Raw genomic sequence first — 15,713 nt, 5'->3', positions numbered from 1 at the left:
AAGGGTCTTGCAATCTGAGAACTTCTTGTGTAAAGTTTAAAGCTATGGGAGATGAGGACAGGTAAATAGATAAGACTATAGCAAGGTTTTCTCCTACTAAACAAAATGCTATGAATCTTTCATTGGGTTCCTCTGCCTTTATTTTTCAGCTTTTTATGAATATCAATAATAAGATGTCATTTCAAAATAAGATCAAAAATTTAGAACTTAAAATATCAAACTATGTAAGAGTCACTGTAACTCAGAATCATACTATAACAGAAGCAGTTCTAAGAAATATTTACCTTTTTCTACAGTGCTCTATGACAAGTAAATGACAATGAATAGACCTTACCCAATGTTTGTCGACATGAATAATTCTGTAAATATTACCTCATCCTTTATGATTTCATTGATCTCACATCAGGTGTGTGGTTTCATCTTAAAAACCTAATTCAACAAACTGCAAGTCTATTATGTTCTACCTGGGGAATCTGTGGCCTTGGGTACAGAAAGGAAAACATCAGCAACATTGAACTCTCATGCTTCTGTTGCAGAAAAATATGTTTAAAATTTCAACTGATATTTGTGAGGTCAGATATTAGATTTCTATATACTCAAAGAGATCCCAGATGGTTTAAAGAATAATCTTACAGTAGAAAGACTATCAGAAACACTGATATTTAGCAGACGAATAGAGGAAAAATAATTCACCCAACTTTAAAGCATAAAGGATATACATGCAAAAATAGTAAGCTTTTAAAATATAAAATCCTTATACTTAAGTTGAATATAGAAGAGCAATAACATATTGAAGAATTATTTCCATCAAACAGGGTTAATATTTGGAAAGAAATCCTGAAATCTATAAGGAGAACATCAACATTCTGATTAGCAATAATAGTTACTGCAAAAATATCCATTATATTCCAGATGCTTTATTTATTCTCTCATTTCATCTTTTCAATAATAATAATATAAGCTTTGTATAGCAAGTATTGTTATTCTAGCTTTGCTGCTGAATAAACTAGCTTAGCAAGACTAAATAACTTGCCCAAGATTAATAAGCGACAGAGCCATCTTTTTTTTTCCAAGAGCAATTCATCTGCTATATTTCCTTTAATTAAGTACAAAGATCTCTACCTTCCAGCCATGTCACCTAGAGACCATTTATTTCACCCACTGCTCTGTTTGGCCACCAGGCTCTTGTCTTTTTCTTCAGCAATAGTGAGGTAGATTCCTTTTCTTTGGAGAAGATAAATCCATGTTTTTTTGGTTTTTGCCAATGACAAAAATGTTGGAGAGCTGGGTGGCAAAGGTGTTGCCATTGGCATCTTTCACATGAACCACATCAAAAGAGCAAGGATGTCTCTCTCGAAGTTGGTAATCATACCAATTCTTCCCAAGTTAGCATCTCTGGTCACCAAACATAGGTTACCAGTATAAAACTTGATGAAATCAGTAATGTTACCAGTCTCCAAATCAAACTGAATGGTGTCATTCACCTTGATTAGGGATCAGGGTAGCAAATGGTTTGAGCATCTTGAGTCACCAGATGAGAGCTTCCTTTTGTGCCCACAAAGATCTTTCTCACCTTGAACAACTTGTGTTTGGCCTCCTCAGGTATAATATGATGAACACAATCCCTGGTGTCATAGATGAGATGGAAATTCTCTCCAGTCTCATCAATGCTGATGACATCCATAAAACCGGTGGGGTAAGTTATTTCAGTTTTGACTTTGCCATCAATCTTAATGAAGTGCTGCATGCAAATCTTTTTTTAGTTTATCTCCTGTCAGGGCATACGTAAGTCTGTTCCTTGGAAAAATGATGAGAGGAAGACATTCTCTTCCTTGTGAGGACCTGTGGATGGAAGAGGAGCAAGCACACCAGTCAATTTATCAAGCATCCAATGCTTTGGAGCTGCTACATGCTGCTTCAGATGTTTCTTGGGACCAAGAGCCATGGCTGCTCTAGGCACAGACCCAGCCCAAGCCATCTTTTAAATGAGATTTTCAAGTTTATATTTCTCCTGCCACAGCCTGCTACATTAGTAAAAGCATGAAGACCATGAACAGAAGCTATGTAGATACTGTATTATTCTCAAAAAAAAAAAAAAAAAAACTAAGTAAGTTAAAGCAAATTTGAGATGAATTTTAAGCATCATTTAGAAAAATGTAGGAAAGGAGGAAAACATTTTACCATATCAGCATTAGGATTTGATAAAACCTATCTGGAAAAAATTTGGTAAGCACTTATTGTTTTAATTCTTCAGGGCTGTCCGAACATCACGCTCACTCTGAGCCTTTCCTGGTGTCTCCTCGCCCAGAGAGAGATATGGCACCTTCCTCTGTATCTTAGAAATATTTATCTCTGTGTTCTCAGTGCATTGCAAGTAACTACTGGTACATACACAGGATTTCTCAATAAATGTTTATTAACTAAATGAAGCAATAATTCTTCAGAAGAGAAAAATGGTCACAAAAATGGAAGTATTTATTTCAGCATTCTTTATAATAGTAAAATATGAGAAACAAGGTTGGCAAAAAAGAAATGGTTAAGAACATTATAAAAAAATGAATGACTGTTTTGCAGTCTTAAAACAATCTATGCAGTCATTGGTGAAACCTGAAGAATATTTAGTTATTATGGGAAAAAGCTGAAGACAAAATATAGTGTGATTGTCCAGATGTTAAAATATATTTGCCTGGCAATAAGACTACAAGTTAATATGTCTAAAAGTAACAATTAATGGTTCTGTTAGAGGAGTGAGATGTGATTTTCTTTAATCATTTCTTAAGATTTGCTCTAATACAGTTGCTAAATTGCTTACATTCATTTAAAAAATGACCTAATTGTTCTTACTGTTATTTGGAGACCAAGAAAAAAAAAACATTTAAGTTATCAAAAATTTCCTATCTTGACCATTACAAAGTTCAGAACTATAATAATTTCCCTTAGCCTTTTGTTTCTGATATAATTACTTCCCCTTCTACTACCTCTATTTAGTTTTTACCTTTTTATTCTTTCTTTTAATGGTTTGAGGAGTTAATTATGTCTGTGCTTTTATAATAAGCTATTCAAATACTTTTTGGAAGTAGAAGGATTATAAATAAATAACAATAAATATTACCAAACAATGAGTAAGCCAAACTAATTCTAATACATTATTCAATGAATTAAGTAGATGCCATCAGGCGTCTAGAAAAGCTATGTAAATGCTAATTAAAGCTGATTTCTTCATACTTCCAACCTTCACCCCACCCAGAAGAACGGAAACCCTCACTCTAAACCCTACCGAATGATTTTCCCATGATGTCTTCTTATTTTAAACTTATAACAGCAGAGACAACCTCAGCACAGGATGTACTGTAAGTATTGAGCACAAGTTCATCTGCATCATGGCAGCATCTGTGGGCCACTTCCCCCATCCCCCTCCATGCCACCACCCCCTTCCACCCCCACAAGCCCTTTTTCTTTCAGGATGTGACCTGTACTTTAATCCTTCTTGCTCCATTTTAATGCTTTGTATTTTTAGCTGTTTTGTCATTTACTAAAAACAGGAGTCACATAACTCGGTTGTTCATTTTATAAGCAATTCCATTCACAGAACCAAGTTGCTCATTTTAACACAGCTCTTAGACTTCACCAGTGTAAGCATAAATATGAGTTAATGTAATTGATTCTCTTTCAAGGCTTACTAGCACCTCTTCTTATATAGGTTCCTTTGAAAGAAATGATGTCTAAATAAAATCAGCCTTAAAATATATAGGAAGTGCAGGTAGGATATTTTAAAAACTGTCTGAATTGACTAAAGCAGATATGATGATCTTGAACCCCTAGGACCTTATCAACCCTTTCTACCACCCTCTGCACTCAATCTACCACCATTGATATGAATTGACATTGAATAGAAATTTGAAAAAAGGTCAATAGCATTTTATACTATTTCATATTAAAGAAGGAATTGGCACAGTAAAACACAAACAATGCTTAGATAGTTCAACTCTGCCCCACTGTGTAATTTGAAGATCATTCAGGAGTTTGAAAGATTAAATATTATTTTCAGTGAGCAAAGGAAATAACTTACTTGATACCTGGCAATTAAACCTTTGCAAACTCACAGGTTGACATGTTTTATTTGATTTATACCAAACAGAAACAAAGTTGAAAAGGGTTGAATGAATATATTTTGCGAAGTTAAGTACAATCCTAAGAAACCTAATCTTTTCTAAGTACCCAAAATATTTCTCAAACTGTCTCCATTAAGGGGGATGAATGGAGAGGAAGCTCACACATTCTACCTTGTATTTCAGGGCAGGGATTACATTTTTAATAGTGTTAAATATAAAGTCTTGATAGTCATTTCCCTTAGCCTTTTGTTATGCAAAAAAAAGTAGAGAGAATGCCTATTATGGGCATGTTACTGCTTCTAGCTGGCTGACTAACAATGGAAACACCATTTGGGATGTTCCTATGAAATGAGCACCAACATGATTTTTCCTTAGCGATGGCCACCTATGAATGAATCAAATCATGTTGAGAAAGCAAGTAGCAAGCAATTTTTGCTATGTGTGACATAATAATATGAATAATAGCTATAGAATCATAAAATTTAGCTCAAGGAAGACCTTAGACTGTATACAATTTCCTATCTTCTTTTTATAGGTGAAGAAACATGGATAAAAGAGGTAAAGAGGCTTGCCAAGGTTCAAATAATTAGCGGTAATCAGCATCAAGACAAGGGTTCCTAATCCAGTGGTTAGGCAACTATGTTATCCTTTTCTCCATCCTTCCATCTTGCCATCCATCCCATCTATTCTACAGGCATTTATGAAGTTCAGTTCCATGCCAGAAACAATGTGTGGCCCCAGTGAATCACTCCTTCCTATGTGCACACTCCTTTGCAGCATGACTTTGCTGTTCCTCCCGTCGGGAGGTAGTTTGTTTCCCCACCCATTGAATCTGGACTGACCTTGATTCTTGCTTTGACTTTTAAAATGTGGTAGAAGTGATATTACACAGCTTCTGAGTCTAGTCTCGAGAGACCTTGCAGCTTCGGCTCTCCTCCTCTTGCTGCTTAGAGACTGCCATACCAAGAGGCCTGGGCAAGCTATCTTGAAGATGAGAAGCCATGTGGCAGAGAACCAAGATACCCCAGCCAACAGCTCCAGCCAACTACTAGACAAGTACACAAGGCCAAATAAGACCAGCCCAGTCCCCAGCCCATGTGCCAACTGACCTCAAATGCATGAGTGAGCTTAGTCAATGCCATTTACTGCAGAGACCAGCTATCAGGGATGAGCCCTGAACATTTTGTTGACCCAACGAATCATGAGCAAACAAAGAGGTATTGTTTTGGGGGAGTTTTGGGGTGACTTATTATAAAGCAATAGGTAACTGATCTACTATGTTAAGTGCTTGACTCTAAAGAATGAGACAGCTAAAGAAAAGAAAATGGATAAGACACATCAGGGAACTTACTGACTGGTGAGTGATTAAAAACACAGAGTGACAAGTTTCATGCCATTTTCTCAGTGAAAAATCATAGGGAGCTAAATTAAGGTGTTGCAAGTAAATTGAATAGGTTTTGTGGTAGAATGGAATGGTTGAAGGAATCTAGTATTATGTCTAGTTTAGAACACTTGATAGATATGGATAACATTAAGTTGGAGACAAACTGAAGAGGAGTAGGGTTAGGAAGAAAGGGGAAGGAAATGAGGAGTTCAGATTTGACATGTTGACTTTGATCAAGAACCTGGAAGTTTCTAGATGAAGTTCAGGTCTATATTACATCTAGGTGGTAATGGATAAATAAGTCTGAAGTTCTGGAGAGAAAATAGGATTAAAGGACAACCTTGAGAATTGTCTTCACCTATGAAAAGTTTAAGCCACAGATTATAAATTGGCCAGAGAGAGCGTATCCAGTAAACTAGAAGGAAGAAGTGGAGACAGTAGTGATTCACTCTTATGAGAAGTTTTCTAGGGTCAAAAGGAGAAACACAGTGGATCACATTTAAAAGAGGTTAACTTTATTTTATGCCTCATGTCAGACTTAAAGTAAGACTCTGAACTTATTTACATTCTCCCCCAAAGAAAAATGACCACACAGAGCATCAGCTAAGCATGTAAAATTTTCTTGAGAATTTAAAAAGAAGACTAAGCGTGGGAGTTACATCACTCGGTACATAGCATTTCTTGCCAAGGATCCTCATTAGGTAAATCTTTCCAAGTCACTCATTGGGTCACCAGCTGTTGAGTCTCATTCTCCCTTTCCAGACATTTCCCTTGCATGGCCCTTACATCTTTTCTGCCCCCTTTCCTAAGCAGGGAAACTTAGCTTCATCCCAGTTCTCTCTGGGCACCTGGGCACCAGCTTACCCACAGCCTCAGAGGCCCAACCTCTAAGTGGGATTATCAAAGTGGGGTGGGGATGGAGGATGCTAGGGTTGTAGCTCAGTGGTAGAGCACTTGCCTGGCATGTGTGAGGCACCAGATTCAATCCTCAGCACCATATATAAATAAGCAAAATAAAGGTCCATTGACAACTAAAAAAGAAATGTTAAAAACAAAACAAAACAAAACAAACAAACAAAAACACTGCATGGGATATTGCTAAGAGAAAAACAAGGTATCTTCATCTTTGTACGTACTGAAATGGGTTTGCAGAAGTCAGAGTGAAAAAACAAATAAATAGGAGGTAGAAGTGCAGTGCCATATCAGGCTGGATATTTAGGAAACAGATGATCAAAACTTCTGCAGGTGGGTCCTGGCCACGGAGGATCGGGGTGAGAAGCTCAGTGAGATAATTGGCCTCAAGGCTTTGAATTGGGCATTGTTGACTCTTACTTAACTAACTTGACCTACTTTTTCTTTCTAATTGAAATACGTTCCTGTTCCAAGAAGAGCTATAAATCAAACTGAGGAACTTCTTGCCCTTTGAAATTTAACTTGGAAACCATGAAAAAATAACTAAAAATTAAGAAATACCCTTCCACTTTTAATTAACATGGAAAACCTACAAGGAAACCATATACTCAACCATTTCGGCTTTTTAATTAACATTTCCTCTTGCCGTGAGAAATAAGGCTGCACAAATGGTTGAGAAAATAAGTATAACTGTTTTCTTTATCTACCATACTGCACTGGGACCTCCAAAGATTTCTGGCTCTATTTTGGATGCATTTTGTAAAGCAGAAATAACTCTGAAAAGACACCATACTAGAAATTTCCCCTTATAGAATGGGAAAAAAATAATTTCTGTATGGCAATTATTCTTGTCCAAAAGAATCTGCTGAGGTAAGATTTAATAGAATAGCCAAATTCTCCATCTTTTACTCAGAGGAATAAAAATTACTCCAATATGTATCCAGTGTATCTCAAGGGAAGGTTTGTGATGTTTTCATATTTTACCAAACCACTTAAGAGGTTTGTGATGCAAATGAAAATAGTAACTTTAGCTGGCAATAAAAATAATACTTCAACAATGGAAAATTTGGCTAATAATTCTACTAATTAGGATGAAGATACTATGACTCTTCAACAAATATTTTAGAGTCTGGTATAAAAATTATTATGAAAGGTCACATTTTTTTTTCCAAAAAGTACTAATACAAGTAATTAGACAATGGGGTGTGCACTGCTGCAAAACAGAAATCATGAGTCTGCTTCTTTTTAGGGGCCTACATGGATAAGAACACAAATATTCATAAACCTTTTAATCCTAAAGTGTTCATTTTTGAATAGTGGGAAGAGATTATTTTTTAAATATTTAAGAAGAAAATTAAATACCTTTAGGAGACCTTCAGTCCTTTCATATTTTCCACCCAATATTTAGGCTCCTATTTGCTACTAGTTTTGCAGTCAGGTGGCATGGACCATCATAGCCTCACAAGCATTCTTACAGCTCTTAGATGCTTCTGGGTCTTTGTACCCTATAAAAATACCACAGACGTGAATAGAAGTATAAAAAAGGCTCTCTTTCCCCCAAATTTCTTGCATCTTCGTATCAAAGTAACTACTGAAAGTTCACCATGAGAGAATGTATTCTTTGGTCTTAAAAAAAAAAAGAAATTTTTCTCTCCATAACAAATATTTACTGAGGACTGTTTTGTGCTTAGGTCTGTGGAATATGTTCTAAGTTGTATAGCAGACTAGATAGGGTTGCTGCCATCAAGGAGAAACGCAAACTGGGAGAAAAATGGAGACTGTAGAATCTAAGACAAATGTTCTTGTGTTGATCCGCACGACTTCTTGTTTGTGTCTGTCAGAAGGGAAACACCATGGAACACAAAGCACTCTGGAGAGAGAGGCGGGTGTGCAGCAACATGGGGAACACACAAACAAACTCGTCTTACACTAAAATTCTGCCTGAAGCTGGAACTGCCCCTGACCACAGCAGCTCAACCGTCAGAATGATTCACCTGGGAGGGCCGCTTTCTCTTCACTGAAACATCTGCTGCCCTGTCTCACTGACTCCTGACCTTTTCTCCTACCTCACACCACCCTCTTACCCACCCACCTCCCCAAACAGACACATTTCCAGAAGTGGAGGAGGGAAAGAATTCAGGTAAGACAGACCTCAGGAGAAAGCGCTGAAGTTAAGGTGGCTCAGAGGGCCCCTGGGTCAGAGCCAATTGGCAGGGAAGTCTTGTGTGGATGGAGACATAAGATTACTTTTAGGGTTTACTGAGTCACCTCAGGATCAAAGGAGAGGCCCTCAACCTCCTATGCTATTCTCTCCTTATATCCTTGGGAGTGTAGAGTAAATGGATTGCATATTGAAAAAGAAGGGTCAAGTGAGGATGTGGAATAAGTGAGATGCTCACAGTCATTTACACATGTGTTCTCCAAACCCCAGCTCGAACGCCAAGGGCCACCTCAGTGCCCCTGTGTCTGAGCAAGGAGGGGCAGTTCTGCTAAGATTTTTCATAAATCTAGTGACTGGAACTTGGTCCTGGGCTCATAATCTGGTGTGAAAATAAATAAAACAGTGCCTTAGTCTGTACAAATTTAATAATGTGTTATATTTCAAGATAGTTTAAAAGAAAAACACGGTACCCATTGTGGGTTCGCCCCTTCTCTTTTTAATGATGTTATAAACTGAAATAGAAAAAGTGCACAGGCAAAATATGAAATGGGAGGAGTCAGGGAATCCCGTAAATACATTTTAACATATGTTTCTAAAACAGGTTCATGGGTTTATGAGTTTACTTTACCAACCTTCAGCCTGCTGGTTTACAGACGAGCTTTGAGTCCAATCCCATAACAGGCCTCCAACTTGGCTCTGCTCCCCAAGACAAGGCAGTGCCAACTGCAGGTGCACACGAGGTGGGGGGTAGGAGGGATGCGGGGAAAGATGCACTGGGGAGGGTGCAGATATGGGAGCAGATAGAGGGTGAAATTAAACCCCAAATTAGGAAATATGCAAAGCCCAAAATTATGACTTTAGAGAAAGGTTGGCAATGTATCATCCTCTTTGATCTTGCAGACAGAAGATACTTTATGGTCGATGGGTCATAGAAATTATGAAACCTGGCCACTCTCTTCCATGAAATCATTCAGCATGTACATGATAATACCTTTCTAGATGGCAGCTACTCCACAATTTCCTTCCAGGAAATGTAGGACCAAGAGAGTGACAGTAATGTAGGCCCATAAGAGAGTAACATTTTTTCAGTTCTAAGTTAGGAATGAGAAAATTACAGAAAAGATCTGTGATTCATATGCACCCGTCCCCACCTTCCATCTACCCACAAATGAAATACAGACCTGCCTCCTGCAGAGGACTCATGAGCAACTTTCCCCCTCACCTTTGCTCTTTCCCCACTGGAAACATCCTTCCTTCCCTCTGTGCAAGTCTATTTTCCTTTCTTTCACCCAGCCTCCTTCTAATCCTTCTATGATCACCTCTACTCCCCATTCCACACCACCACAAAGTACTGGATACTGTCAGAGATTGATTGTTTTAAACGGATTTCTGAGCTTCTGAAATTTCAGTTGCAAAAGATTCATCAAAGGAATAATACATGTGTAGGTATATACATAGACATATCCTTTAATATGTCTGTACATACATGAACATACACTTTAATATACCTTTACATGCATACACTTTAAATGTGTGTGTGTGTGTGTGTTTGTGTAGTAGGGTGGAATCTAAGACACCATTTGAGACAAAGACACTGTCTGAGATAAACACAGGCCAGGCAAACTTTTAGTCTCTGGAATTTTCTTATACCATTAATAAATAAACAGAAATGAAACATTAATAACATCTATTTTTAAGGGGGAGGAAGTAAAGCTCACTATGGAGTCTAATCTTTTAAAACACTTGTTTCCTAATCTCTAATTACTGACATACTATACATCCCTAAATTAAAAGGCTTTAGTGTCTTCATCCACTTATCCCCTCCAAGTCCATCTCTTTCCACCAAATCTTGTTATTCTCTAATCTAACTCAGGACATTAAAGTGGAACCTTTTGCCTTTCAAGGATAAATGAGATGCTTCCCACTACCTAGAAAGCTTTTCTCCACTCTCTGGAGAGTGAAAAAAAAATTGCAAATCATATTATGATTTTAGATTTTCATCTCTCCAAAATGATTATAGAATTGGGCTGGGGTTGTGGCTCAGTGCTCGCCTGGCATGCCTAAGGCACTGGGTTCGATCATCAGCACCACATAAAAATAAAATAAAGACATTGTGTCCACCTAAAACTTAAAAATAAATATTTTTAAATGATTATAGCATTATTGGAAAGATAATGGCATTTCATAAAAGGCCAAATGCATCCTGCAAAAGGACCAAATACAAAGGTTTGGTACTTAGAATAAAATGTCAGCCAATCTACCTAAAACAAAAAGCAGAGACTCTGCTGGGGAGAAGTTCTTTATGGCCAAGTGATTCCATTCAGAGGAACCTTGCCAGACACTACTCTTGACAGCTCTTCCCTGCTCACTGGCAGTCCTCTTCCTTTGGAGAAGACCTGGCCCATTTCTTCTGCCCCTAGAGTTCCACTCTCCATGGGGCAAGTGTACAATGGACTGCGTGGAGACAGGCAGCTTTCAGAGCTTGGAACTGTCCCACAGCATCTGGGGCCAAGGGCTAGCTGTCTCCTTCAGGGGCCACAGAGAAGCCCATCCAAACACATTGGAGACACATTCTCCCCTCAGTACTTTGTAGGAAAACTGGCACTTAATCTCCACCCCTCAGTCTCTTTTGTCATGTTTCTCAACCAGAGAAGGAAAGAAAGGAGTGGGAAAGAAAACAGAAACCAAGAGAGGACATTTCATTACTGTGCTCGTGACAATGACTAAGCATTTCCAGGAGCCCAAGCATGAATGGTGGTTGCTCTATCTCTCTCTCTGAAACTTCTGTGATCTTATCTTATAGTTTACATAGAAATTTTGTAGTCCTATGTCTGTTTTCCTGACTGCACTATAGGTCCTTAAGGGCATGAATTGCATATTATTTACAACTGTATCCCCAGAAGGGAAATATAGAGTCAGAGATTTGTAGGCCAGCTTCATTAAGTCACAAAGGGTCCCACATTTACTTTAATACTCTGCTGTCACCATCTTAACTTTGTTAATAATCTTTTCTTTTCTTTCTTTTTCTTTTTTGTAGTTGTATATGGACAGCATGCCTTTATTTTATTTGTATGTGGTACTGAGAATCGAACCCAGGGCCTCATACATGCTAGGCAAGCGCTCTGCCACTGAGCTAGAGCTGTAGCCCTAATCTTTTCTTTTTTTAATCTGTTCTAATTAGTTATGCATGACAGTGGAATGCACTTGGATACATTATACATAAATGGAGTATAATTTCTCATTCTTCTGGTTGTAGAATCCCACTGGTCGTATAGTCATATATACATAGGATAACAATGTCTGATTCATTCTACTGTCCTTTCTATCCCATACACCTTCCCCTCCCTTCACTCCCCTCTACCTAAAATAACTCTATTCTTCCCTAGTCCTGCCACCCTGCTATTGTGAATAGCATTCGTATATCAGAGAAAACCTTCTGCCTTTGGTTTGGGGGGATTGGCTTATTTCACATAGCATGATATTCTCCAGCTCCATCCATTTACTTGCAAATGCCATAATTTCATTCTTATTTATGGCTGGGTAATATTGTATTGTATATACACATACCACATTTTCTTTATCCATTCATCTGTTGAAGGGCACCTAGGTTGGTTCTATAGTGAATGAAGTTGGTTCCATATTGTGAATTGAGCTGCTATAAACATCGATGTTGCTGTGTCACTGTAGTATTCTGATTTTAAGTCCTTTAGGTATAAACCAAGCAGTGGGTTCCATTCCAAGTTTTCTGAGGAATCTCTATACTGCTTTCCAGAGTGGCTGTACCAATCTGCAGGCCCACCAGCAATGTTTGAGTGTAACCTTTTCCCCACATCCTTATCAATATTTATTGTTGCTTGTATTCTCTATAATTGCCATTCTGACTGGGGTAAGATGAAATCTTAGTTTTGATTTGCATTTCTCTAATTGCTACAGATATTGAACATTTTTTCATATTTTCATCAGTTGTATTTTTTATTCTGTGAATTGTCTGTTTAGTTCCTTAGCCCATTTATTGATTGGGTTATTTGGGTTTGTTTTGGTGTTAAGTTTTTTGAATTCTTTATATATCCTGGAGACTAATACTCTATCTGAGGTGCATGTGGTAAAGGATTTTCTCCTATTGTATAGGCTCTTTCTTTACATTATTGATTGTTTCGTTTGCTAAGAAGAAGCTTTTTAGTTTGATTCCATCCCATTTATTGATTCTTTTTATTTTTACCTCTCGTGCTTTAGGAGTCTTATTAAGGAAGTCAGATCTTAGGCCAACATGGTGATGATTTTGACCTACTTTTTCTTCTGTTAGGTGCAGGGTCTCTGTCCTAGTGCTTAAGTCTTTGATCTACTTTGAGTTTTGTGCCAGGTTAGAGATAGCGGTTTAATTTCATTTTGTTATATGTAGATTTCCAATTTTCCCAGCACCATTTGTTGAATAGGCTATCTTTTCTCCAGTGAATGTTTTTGGTGCCTTTGTGTAGTATGGAATAACTGTACTTATATGAGTTTATCTCTGTGTCTTCTATTTTGTACCATTGGTCTGCATGTCTATTTCGGTGCCAATACCATGTTTTTGTTACTATGGCTCTGTAGTATAGTTTAAGGGTCTGGAATTGCAATGCCTCCTGCTTCACACTTCTTGCTAAGGATTGTCTTGAATTATTAACCTTGTATTTTCATTTTGCAATAGGCACTTCAAATTACATATCCAATTCTGATTATAGTAGGCACTCATTAAAATAAAATTGCATTCTAAAATAACATGCAGGAAGGGAGATGTAGCTAAGTGGTAGAGTTCTTGCTGAGCATGTATGTGAGGCCTTGGGTTCAATCCCCAGCATTAGCAAATAGATAGATAGATAGATAAATGAAATAACTGTAAATTGGAATACTATGAATAGTAATTATGGTGAAAATTAAATTAGATACAACAAGTTAAGAGCTTGCTACCATGCCTGATACGTAATATTAATAAATATTCACTATTTCACTTACTAGTAAGCCTGGGGGACAAAAAAGACAGTATAGGTAATAAATAATTGGGTCAGAAATATGGGGGCTGATTCAGGAGGAAATGAAATGCTAATACCTCCAGAGCCCTTCCCACTCCTGCAACCTGTTGCCAAGGATAACTGCCTCCAGAGAATTGTTTCTTGCTGCAGGGAGTTGTAGAGGCTGTTAATGAATGCCTCATGGGCTACTCCCTTCCTTCCCCAGGATCCTCCACCTTTGGCCCACCTTTTGGTCACTAGTCAAGTAGGCAGGATGTGGGGAGGAGAGAGCAGAAGAACAAAAGAAATCTAAAGTGTGTAAAAGGGGCAGGTCACCCCCACTTTCTCAGACATCCAGCTCTGAGACCACTTTAAATAAAACTCACTTTCTGGGCTTGCCTCAACATTTCTCAGGTGTTCAGTCTTCAACATCTGGGGAAATGGGACTGGTTGATTCTAATCACCGGCATCATTAGTAGCACTACTAATGCTACTGCTGCTACAAGTGACATAAACGTCAACAGATCCTAAGGAGAATATATCAAAGGGTCACAGAATGAACATCCTCGGGAATGTTCTGGGTTTACATAGGTTCTAGCTCCCAAATTTCCTCTGCTAGCTCTTAAGAAACCTCTGGGAGAACTGAAGTTATTATTTTACCTCTTGTGAAAGAAGAGACAACCAAGAGCATTTGCAATTCCCCCTATAAGCAGCAGTCATTTAGATCTGACCGTAAGAAGGCCTGCCTACTATTCTGCATTCCCCTGTCTCTTCCCACAATTGAATATTTATATTTGCTCCACTTTATTTATCTAAGGAAAAAAGGAAAAAAGATGCTTTAAGTCCCTAGGAGTGCTGGTGGGAATTGGCTTCCCCAGAAAGATGGGAGAGAGGCAATATGCACCCCCTCATTTTTAAGGACAACTCTTTTCTTGGTAGCTTCTTTTTTCTGCTCTCTTAAAAACTTTCAGCATTTACTCCCAGAAGAGCTATGTCATTAGAAGTAGGTTTTCTGAGAATGTTCTAAATTTGTCACCAGCCTGCTAATTCTCCTGTCCTTTTCTTAGCTTATTGGAAAACATTGAATCTATTTCCTCTTGATTAATGGGGTCAAGAGGACTAATAGAATGGCTGGCACTCAGTTTTTCTAGAGGCAGTGGTTAAAGATCTTGATTGTGTAACCAAGGAAGTTTCATTATTTTTATCTCTTAGTTTTAGAAAATAAGAGGATGTACTTAACTGTTGAAGCAACAGTTAAGTAAATTTTGCATTTATCTCTCATTTCATCAAATCTTGATCCTTAAATATATTTTATCATTAATCTAGACTTAGTTTATCTGCATTCCTTTCCAACCCACTAAGTTCCAGTCACCCATGATGGTTATGTAGCTCATAGATTTGGGGGGTTGGTAGGCAAAGGTACCCTCCTAACTGCTCTAAATTTAGATTGTATGATCTTCAGTTTCTTTCCTTATCAGAAATATATTGCAGAGTCCCCATTTTTTATCGGTTATATTTTCCTCTCTTTTCTCTTTAATAATTCCTAGAGCAAGGTACTGAGATTTAAAAGACATACTAGTGCTTTGTAGAAAAATGTTCTACAAAAAAATGTTCATAACTGTCACTTCTCTAGAACACCAGAGAAAGGAAATTATTAAACTCACTGATACTACATTTCTCATCAATCAATGCCATCTATTTTTCAGTTCCATCCTTTCCTTGACTACATGCTGAAGTGTCTGTCTTCCAATTTTTGGATTCTCTGAATCTAGCAGACACCTCATTGATTATGGTTAGTTACAATGTATAATTGAAAATATTTCCATTTTATTTTTGCAACTCAAAGACCTTCTTAAATAAAAGAATTAAGGATGATAGAAAAATTATTTTCTAAATACTATTAAAAATGTACATCTCAATGACAAGTCCAGTGATGCCCACCTGTAATCCCAGCAGCTTGGGAAGCTGAAGCAGGAAGTTCACAAGTTGGAAGCCAGCCTCAGCAACTTAGGAAGGCCCTAAGCAACTTAGCAAGACCCTATCTCAAAATAAAAAAAATAAAGAGGGCTGGGATGTGACTCAGCGATTAAGCACCTCTGAGTTCAATCACTGGTACAAAACACACACACACACACAAACACTGAGTCACTGTAATCCCC

The 15,713-nt window shown here is 37.8% G+C and overlaps 1 pseudogene; it reads right to left on the bottom strand.

Moving 5' to 3' along the window:
* Positions 1–1,076: 1,076 nt before the first annotated feature.
* Positions 1,077–1,945, bottom strand: LOC107148835 (annotated as a pseudogene).
* Positions 1,946–15,713: the final 13,768 nt, after the last annotated feature.

Source organism: Marmota marmota, unplaced genomic scaffold (genome assembly GCF_001458135.2).
Source record: "Marmota marmota marmota unplaced genomic scaffold, marMar, whole genome shotgun sequence".
Lineage (NCBI taxonomy): Eukaryota > Metazoa > Chordata > Mammalia > Rodentia > Sciuridae > Marmota > Marmota marmota.
The sequence above is the reverse complement of the archived record's forward strand: the minus strand, read 5'-3'. Positions and strand labels throughout refer to the sequence as shown.